The sequence below is a fragment of the Penaeus monodon genome, chromosome 6 (genome assembly GCF_015228065.2).
Source record: "Penaeus monodon isolate SGIC_2016 chromosome 6, NSTDA_Pmon_1, whole genome shotgun sequence".
In the NCBI taxonomy this organism is placed as follows: domain Eukaryota; kingdom Metazoa; phylum Arthropoda; class Malacostraca; order Decapoda; family Penaeidae; genus Penaeus; species Penaeus monodon.
In genome coordinates, this window is record NC_051391.1 from 12,834,294 (window position 1) to 12,843,119 (window position 8,826).

Below are 8,826 nucleotides of genomic sequence, written 5' to 3' on the forward strand. Positions count from 1 at the left end.
TTATTATCATATAACAGAGATTTCCCTGGAAGTTCTCCACACACACATATATTGGGTAGCTGAATAGAGACATCCTCTATCAAAGGCGAGGTAACACACCTTTACCTCTGCTAGCCCACGGGACATCCTAGGCCAAGTTGGAGCCCCTGCTTAGTGCCTCCCGACCAGGCTGATGACGAAGCTACTGGCAGCAAGGCAGTCAGTTCCCGTTATTTTTGTGTATTTTTTTTGTGTGTATATGATTATCACACACACACACACATTTTCTTTCGTTCTGGGCAAGACGTTAAACTGCAGCCGGTATCGCCAAGACCTAAAAGGTCTATGGTGCACTGTTCGTCGGCGTAGGTCCAACGACTGGCAATTATTGGCGCTCTGCTGGTCTGGCCGCGGCGATAGTCATCACCTACAGGGAGTAGCCGACTTCAACCCTTGGTAGTTGAGGTAACACTGGTTGACAAGTGTATTATGGCATTGAGACTGACAATTGCCCCCGGTTAGATATATACATTGTTCTGGACGACTTCATTGCAGTATCCGGCTGTGATCGAGCTGGCTATGAGATGGCTCAGGAGCTAATCCCAGCAGCGAGAACAGCCTTCGTATCCAGGACTTTGCTAGATCCCAGAGAGTGAGGATCTCTGGTTCCTGGTATCAGCGCTCTAACTCACATTGCTGGACATGGTATAGCAATACAGGTACAGTGGCCAAGGAAATTGCCCACATTCTTGTTAGCACACGATGGAGGATCCTCCAGAACTGTAGAGTTTACCAGAGTGATGAGTTCTGTGGCACTGACCATAGGCTGGTAGTGGCTACCCTACGGGTCCACTTCAAAACTCCTGTTGCGAGGAATTAGAGATGGGCCGAGGACCTGCCTGGAGACTCGCCATGAAGGACCTTCGTGGCTGGAAGCGAAGGGTGGATGCAGTCATGCATCCCCGTCGGCGTTTGCCCCTTGATGATGATGATGTGTTGGTCCAAGGGCTGAGCCCCCGACAGGGAAACACAGCGATCGGTTGGGGGTCTGGTTGCAAAGCCCACGGGTTAGGAAGGATTTTGGTTCATACGACCAAGTTTGTGGATCCTCATGAGAGGCTGGAGCAATAGGGAATTGGTCTCAGAGGGTTGGGTCACTTTGTAAAGAATGTCCAATGGTGTCACATCCTTCGTGATGGATGGCTATGTAAAAAAAAAAAAAAAAAAAAAAAAAAAAAAAAAAAAAAAAAAAAAAAAAAAAAAAAAAAAAAAAAAATCCATGCAATAGGGCTGAGAAAGTGGAGATGCTTTATTTTTAGAGTTTTTATTCGGTGAACATAGGCCTAAACCTGAATTAAAGATCAGATTTCTAGGGTCGACTTATTCGCCAGATCGACTGGTACGTATGCGCGACACACACACAAAATTATACATATGTCACCTGTACTGTCAGTAAGAAAGGTGGTCGAGGGAAAATTTAAAACAAATTGAAACCCCAAGAATTTTTGTTGGAATGAGGGCTGCCATTTAGGGTGCCCTCCTCCACTCATCTCCTTATCCACCTGTATACCACCGACCAGGAGATACTCAACTTCCAGGAAATTTCACTAGGAGAGAGACTAATTTCCCTCATCCCAATGAAGTGGCTTCTATCTGGAATTTTAGCTTGTCTTGCGCAAAACTTCAAAAGGGTGTCAGCTTGCCCAGAATGTGTTGCCTTTCACAGGCAACCTTGTTTTCACGTCTCTCCCTTGACCAAGGCAAGGCAAAGTTAAAAGAAAAGACCCGTTACCGGGGGGGAAAGAAGATGGGAGAGGGGAAGGATAATGGGGGGGGAGGGTCGAAGAGATGATTTAGTGAGAGAGAAAAGAGTCGGGGCTTAACCCAACATGCGGGGTAAAAGTTGGGGGCATAGCTGACAGGAGGAAAGGAGGACAAAGGTCGGTAAGGGAGGCCTCGGGCCATCGGTGGTTTGCGCTGCCTTGGCATAGCAGGCATTCGTTTCGCATGAGCGAACTCACGGGTTGGCGAGACCGCCGCGCCCGGGCTGCGGAAGCACTCGGCTAACGAGGGAGGTTGGGAGCGGTAAAGGTGGCCTGTCCGGCGCCATCGGAGGCGCCACCGTGCACGGACTTCTCGCCCATGGCAACGGTGGTGCCCTCGGCTAACCATGAGGCTGCAGGTTGAAGTACGAGGCTATCTCCCTTGCCCGCGTCGAGCAGAGATTTCTCCCTGTCGGCGGCAGGACTTCCAGGGAGACGCGCTCTGGCGATTTCACCACGTTTGGGTTAACATCACTGGCCATGACATCTCCCCCACTCGCGTGTTGGCACTTCTTATCCCTTGACCGACCTGACTTGACCTTTTACACTGGTGGCTTCCCGCGCTTTGTGATGTTTTTACTTATAATGCAATTCATTTGATTATCAAATAGTGTATGGTGGGTTTAAAACTAAAAAGAATAAAACTATACAAACGTGGGCACATAAAATAAATAAGACAGGAAAGTAAGAAAAAGTAAAAGAAGGGATCCGTGAGGGAAAACGAGAAAATACGAAGAGAGAAACGAGTGAGAAACAAAACTAAGGTGAATTATTCGAAGGCAAAAAGGCAAGAATAAGGCAAGGGTAGTATAGAATATAAGGTAAGTAGTGTATAAGTGTTACGTGCAGTAGAAATGTGTAGATATAGATCACGGACCAATGGGAAAGGTAAGTCAAAGGGTATAAAAACACAGGTTCATTCTTATAAAAAAAAGAAAGAAAGAAAGAAAAAAGAGAGAGAGAGAGAGAGAGAGAGAGAGAAAAGGCTAAGCCACGTCATCTTGCAGGGGAAGGAGTCCGTAGAGTTCCTATACAGATCCATAAATGACAGGGGAACAGGTGGCCCGAAAGCCTGCGGGGTGACCCACCTGAAGCCAGGGGAAATTCACAACAAAAACAATCAGAAGGAACTTGCACCAAACTGCCAGTGCAGTGATGCAACTCATCACCAGGTGCCAAGAGTCCCGCCTCCCACTGCACCCCCAACTCCAGTAGTGCCGACGATCGTGATTAATAACTACCAAACAGAAAGGACAGACGATGCTGAACATGAAGGGTTTCATCACAGTCACTTCAAAGAAACAAAGGAGAAAAACAAGAGAGAAACGACAACAACAAAGCCCTTAATAGGAGCTGATCGGCCTGAGACAATGTACCTGTACATCACCAGCTGTCATCCAGACATAAATGAAGAAAACATCTAGGAACACCTCTCGGACAACTTCGAAAATATATCAAGTGTAAAAGCCCACAAGACAACGATGAACCACAACTACTACACTAGTTTCACGGTAATTGTGCGAGGCCAATAAATAAGGCCTGAACTATTCTTAGATTCAGATACCTTCCCAAGGAATGCCAAAGTGTTCCTAAACAGAAACAAGTGCAACCGTGATCAAAGGGTTTGACAAGGCCCCGCCGTCAGCAAGACCGACAGTCAGATCACAGATTTTGAAAATAGATCACATTAATGCATAATCTCTCCTTGGACATTTTGATGATATAGAAATGCTTATAATGGAGAGAAATCTTGATATATTATGTGTAGTGAAACGTGGCTTCACCAAGATATGTCAAGTGCTTTCATCAAAATGCCACATTTCAATGTTTATAGATGCGATGCAGGACATGGGGGGGAGGGGGAGTGGAGTCGTATATCACAGATACTCTCAAAACAATTGGGATATCTGCTACAACTGCAAAGGTGCAGATATAGAGTTTATTTGGGTTAACACAATCAATTTACTTCCGTAATCATTGCTGGCGCAGGCTATAGGCATCCCCAGGTTCCTCTGAATCTTTTGATATATAAAAAAAAGTTTAAGAGAAATGTTATTTAACAAGAACTCTCTCCCTGGCGATTTAAACGATGGTTTAAATAAGCGTAATGCAAATTAATTAGACAATGTGCCAATGTGAGTGAGCCTTTATTATTATTTTAGTATTCATACTTTATGTATGTATTTATCATATTTATTATTTGATTTTACTATTATTTATTTTTTATTTTATTTATTTATTTATTTTCTTATTTGATTCTATTTTTTTTTTTCTTTACTTCGCAAATTACCCGTTCTATCAGGAACCAACATGCCTCTATCGTCGGTCGGGTATCCAACTTAAGTAATCATGACATCGGCGATAGACGCGTTTAAGATACATGACACCGCCATCACCACATCTTATGATTACCATCACCATACCGCACCATCTCACTATCACAGCCACAATCACCATCACTATCACCATCACCACACCACAACCGCCACCACCACCACTATCACCTCCAGCATCACTACCACCATCATATCACATCACCACCACCACAACCGCCACCACCACCACCACTATCACCTCCAGCATCACTACCACCATCATATCACAATCACCACCACCACAACAACAAAAAACGACCACGGCGACGAGAGCGACAGCGACAGCAACAATAATAATACCACAATGGTAATATCAGCAATAGTAATACCACAGTGATAATAAGAACAACTAATAATAATACCACAATGGTAATAACAACAACAATAATAATACCATAATGGTAATGATATCACAATGGCAATAACAATAATATTAATACCATAATGGTGTTAACAACAACAAAAATGATATCATAATGGTAATAACAACTACATTAATAATAACAATAGTAATAATAATGCTACGCCAGTGGGTCTTTGTCTCTGTGCGAAACATGTGTTAACATGAAAAGGATGCCCTGGGCATGTGTTAACATGAAGGGACCTGGGCAAACATGACGCAGCTGGCTGTGAGCGGAGGAGCGGAGGAACAAGCCAAGAGACGCGGTTGGGTGCTGCTCCTGTGAAGACCTCGTGGGTGCCTTTGTGACCTGATAAACTTTGTGTTGCCCTGTTATAAGATGTATCGTGCAGTGTGACATGCTGGTTTCCCCCCTGTATTGTGCCTATAGAAAAGTGTACGGGTAAATAACTTGTGTAAATAAAGGAAAGACTGTCATTTTGTGTTTACTTCGTGCCCTGCCTCGCCACTTGGCGTTTCCTCTCCTGGTGTTCTGGGACGCTGTGGTGTTCGGTGCCTCTTGGAGCTGTTCAGTGTTCACGACCCTGTAGATAACACGCGTCTGCTAGCCTGCCTTGTGTTGGTGGCAGAGAGACGAGGCGGACGGCTAACAAATGTGTTACGAAGTGGATTGGTGATATTATGATCAGTGAGACGCGCCGATTTATCATGTCGTACAAAGATGGCGGCAGCCATGAGGGAGAGGAGGCTATGACTGAGGCAGGCACGAGTGAGGTGAAGCCGAGCCAGATGGACCTGATCACTGCCATGCTGGCCGTATGAGGGAGGAAATGCACAAAGGCAGAAGAGCAGGCACAGAGGGCACACAGCAGGCGCACCATCTCGTCGAGATGCAGGCAAGGAAGGCAGAGGAACAGATCTGCCGACTTGTTGAGGTGCTACAGAGGCAATCTTGCATCTGTGAAGATGGAAACTCAGCAGTACACCGACAAGGCCTGCAACAGCGTGAAGAGTGAACTGATGGAGGAGGTGCAGACTCTGAAGGGCGAGGTTCAGGGCCTGAAGGAGGAAGTAGCGTTGCAAGCAGAGAAGGCAGACGAGGTTCTGGCAACAGATGCCAGAGTGTCAGATTTACTGGGGTCTGCCTGGGGTCCGTGGCAGGAAACCCCGGGCCTCGCAGCGTCGTGTCGGAGGCCAGTGGTCGCTGCAGAAGGCTGGGGACCCATCGGAACGCTCCCTGGTATAGGTGGTGCAACTCGGACCGGTCAACCCGCCTCGTTGCCTCCTCCCCCCTTCCTCCCCCCCGGGCGTGTTAGTTCACGGCACGCGTTCTCCACCCCAGCCCCTCGGCCTCCAGACATTCTGTGAGGCGTAAGCCACTAGTACGACGGGAAGGTGGCCTGGGAGGCATATGTCGCCCAATTTGAAATGCTGGCATCTGCCCAGGGCTGGAGCCAGGAAGAGAAGGCCCTGCTGCTGGTAACAGCGCTAAGGGGCCCCGCGGTGGAAGTGTTGGGGCATCTGCCGCCATCCCAACAGGCCTCTTACACCAGCGTGGCAGGAGGTTTGAAAACGCCGTTCGGGCCACCACCACCAGGCCGAGTATATCGGGCCACTTGAAGAAGCGGACTCGTGAGCGTGGCGAGACACTGTCCCAGCTGGCGCAGGATGTGGAGGCGCTGGTAAGGAGGTCGTACCCTGTGGCTGCGGAAGAGATGATCGTGGTCCTGGCCCGCGATTTCTTTGTTGACGCTTTGCAGGACCAGCAGCTTCAAATCTACATCAAGCAGGCACACCTGAGGACCTGCAGGTGGCGCTGGGAGGGCTTGAGTCGAGGCCTTCCTGAAGGCAACCAGTGGCCTAGGGCCAGCTGCTCAGCGCCGCCATGACCTCGGGGCCGGAAAGGCTAAAGTGGAGATGGTCAGCATTGAGGAAGGTAAGCCCGAGGACTTTCCAAGGCTTGTGTTGGGCTGTGGTGAGGAAGGGCACAGACGTAGTCGGTGTCGGAGGGGAGGAGAACACGTCCTCTCAACGGACGGATTCTGATGCCTTCCAGCAGGTGCTGCAAGGATTTGTGGCAAGTATGGTCACCATCCGAGTGCATGTCCTAAGGCCTAAGGAAGTGGTACAGGCGGAAACTCGGACAGGCTGGAGAAGGGGCCGAAACCAGCCGTCCTCGGTTCCGGGCCCCGACTTGGGTAAGCGCCGTTGAAACCAGCACGATGCAGGTGGAGGGCTCAAGTAGATGGGGAAGCCATGCCGCTGACAGTGGGACACTGGGCTCGAGAAGACCCTAGTGCGGCCGATATGTTGGCCACTATGTGCGACTCACAGACGCACCACAGAGACTGTGTGGTCCGGGGCATTGCGTGCAGCCAAGGGGCCCAGTGGAGGCTCGTATTTGGCGTGGGCAGCACGGTGCAGCGGCTGCCGGTGTATGTGGCGATCTGGACAAGCACTGTTTGCTGGGCCTTGACTACCGACGCAGAGAGTTAAGGCGTGTGTCGACCTTGGACGGAAGCTGGTGAGGTTGCACGGTGAAGATGTGCCCTTGCTTCCAGTGGTTGGCTGTGCAGAGGTAGTTACAGCTGAGCGACTGCACCTTTCCCCCAGGACAGAGTCTAGAATCCGGTGTCGACTGTCAAGAGTGATGTGTGGAGTAGAGGGCTCGTGGAGCCATTCAAAACCGCAGCTGGCTGATGGCGTAGCGGTTGGGCGGAGCCTTGTTGGGACCAGGGGAGGGGTAGTTTACAGTGTTTGGTAGCTAACTTCTCCGATAAGGCCCAGAAGGTGCCAGCTGGTGCAAAGCTGGGCACTTGTGAGGAAGTGGAGCATCCAGAAGAGTCGTTGGGAGCAAGGAGTTGGTTGGTGTGGGGCCGTTGCCTGACTTCCTCGAGGACTTGGCGCACCGGCTGTGGGTTACCATGGGCCAGGAAGCTACTCCTGGGGCCATGGTGAAAAAAGATGAGTTAGCCCCAGTAGCGGCGATGAGGACGTGGCAGACGCTGACCGAGATGAGGACGACCATTTGGACGGTGAGGGCGATGCAGCAGACGTCAATGGTGACCATGAGCCAGGTCTTGGGGCAGGAGATACCCCTCTGGGTGCCACTGCCAATCTACTGCCGCCCACACCTCCTCCAGAGAGACCCCAGCGAGAGCGAAGAAAGCCGCGCTGGATGAATGATTTTTGTGTTTTTGAGAACTGATTTTATTTAAAATTTTCTGTAGTTGTTTCAGTTTAGTATGTCAGACAGACGGGTCGTCTGCTTAATAGGGGGGGGATAGTGCTACGCCAGTGGGTCTTTGTCTCTGTGCGAAACATGTGTAACATGAAAGATGCTGGGCATGTGTTAACATGAAGGGACCTGGGCAACATGACGCAGCTGGCTGTGAGCGGAGGAGCGGAGGAACAAGCCAAGAGACGCGGTTGGGTGCTGCTCCTGTGAAGACCTCGTGGGTGCCTTTGTGACCTGATAAACTTTGTGTTGCCCTGTTATAAGATGTATCGTGCAGTGTGACATGCTGGTTTCCCCCTGTATTGTGCCTATAGAAAAGTGTACGGGTAAATAACTTGTGAAATAAAGGAAAGACTGTCATGTGTGTTTACTTCGTGCCCTGCCTCGCCACTTGGCGTTTCCTCTCCTTGGTGTTCTGGGGACGCTGTGGTGTTCGTGCCTCTTGGAGCTGTTCAGTGTTCACGACCCTGTATAAACACGCCGTCTGCCTAGCCTGCCTTGTGTTGGTGGCAGAGAGACGAGGCGGACCGGCGTAACAATAATATGGTAATAACAATAATAATAATGATACCGTAATGGTAATAAAAATAACAATAATAATAAAACCACAATGGTAATAATAACAAAAGTAATAAAAATACCATGAGTAATAACAACAATAATAATACCATAATGGTAATAACAAAACAACATAACAGCAGCGACAGCGTCAACAACGTTTTTCCTCCTCCTCCTCATTAGTTATATTACTTCATCATTACATATGAGACAGCTATTACCTGTGACCTTAAACTTAATAACAAGCCATTTAAAAGCCTGTTGTTTTTTTCAGAAAATTTACTTTTTGAAATGGATCGCTTATGTTACAAAATAAGAGAGGGGAAACTTTCATTATAAATTATAATAATAATATAACACGACTCAATATTAAAACTACAAATACCTAATGATAATGAAGGGCAAGAAATAAACTATTCCAAAGGTTATTATTCGTCAAAATCATAAAAGGTTCGAGAAAATAAAAACGAAATTCGATCCGGAACAAATGAT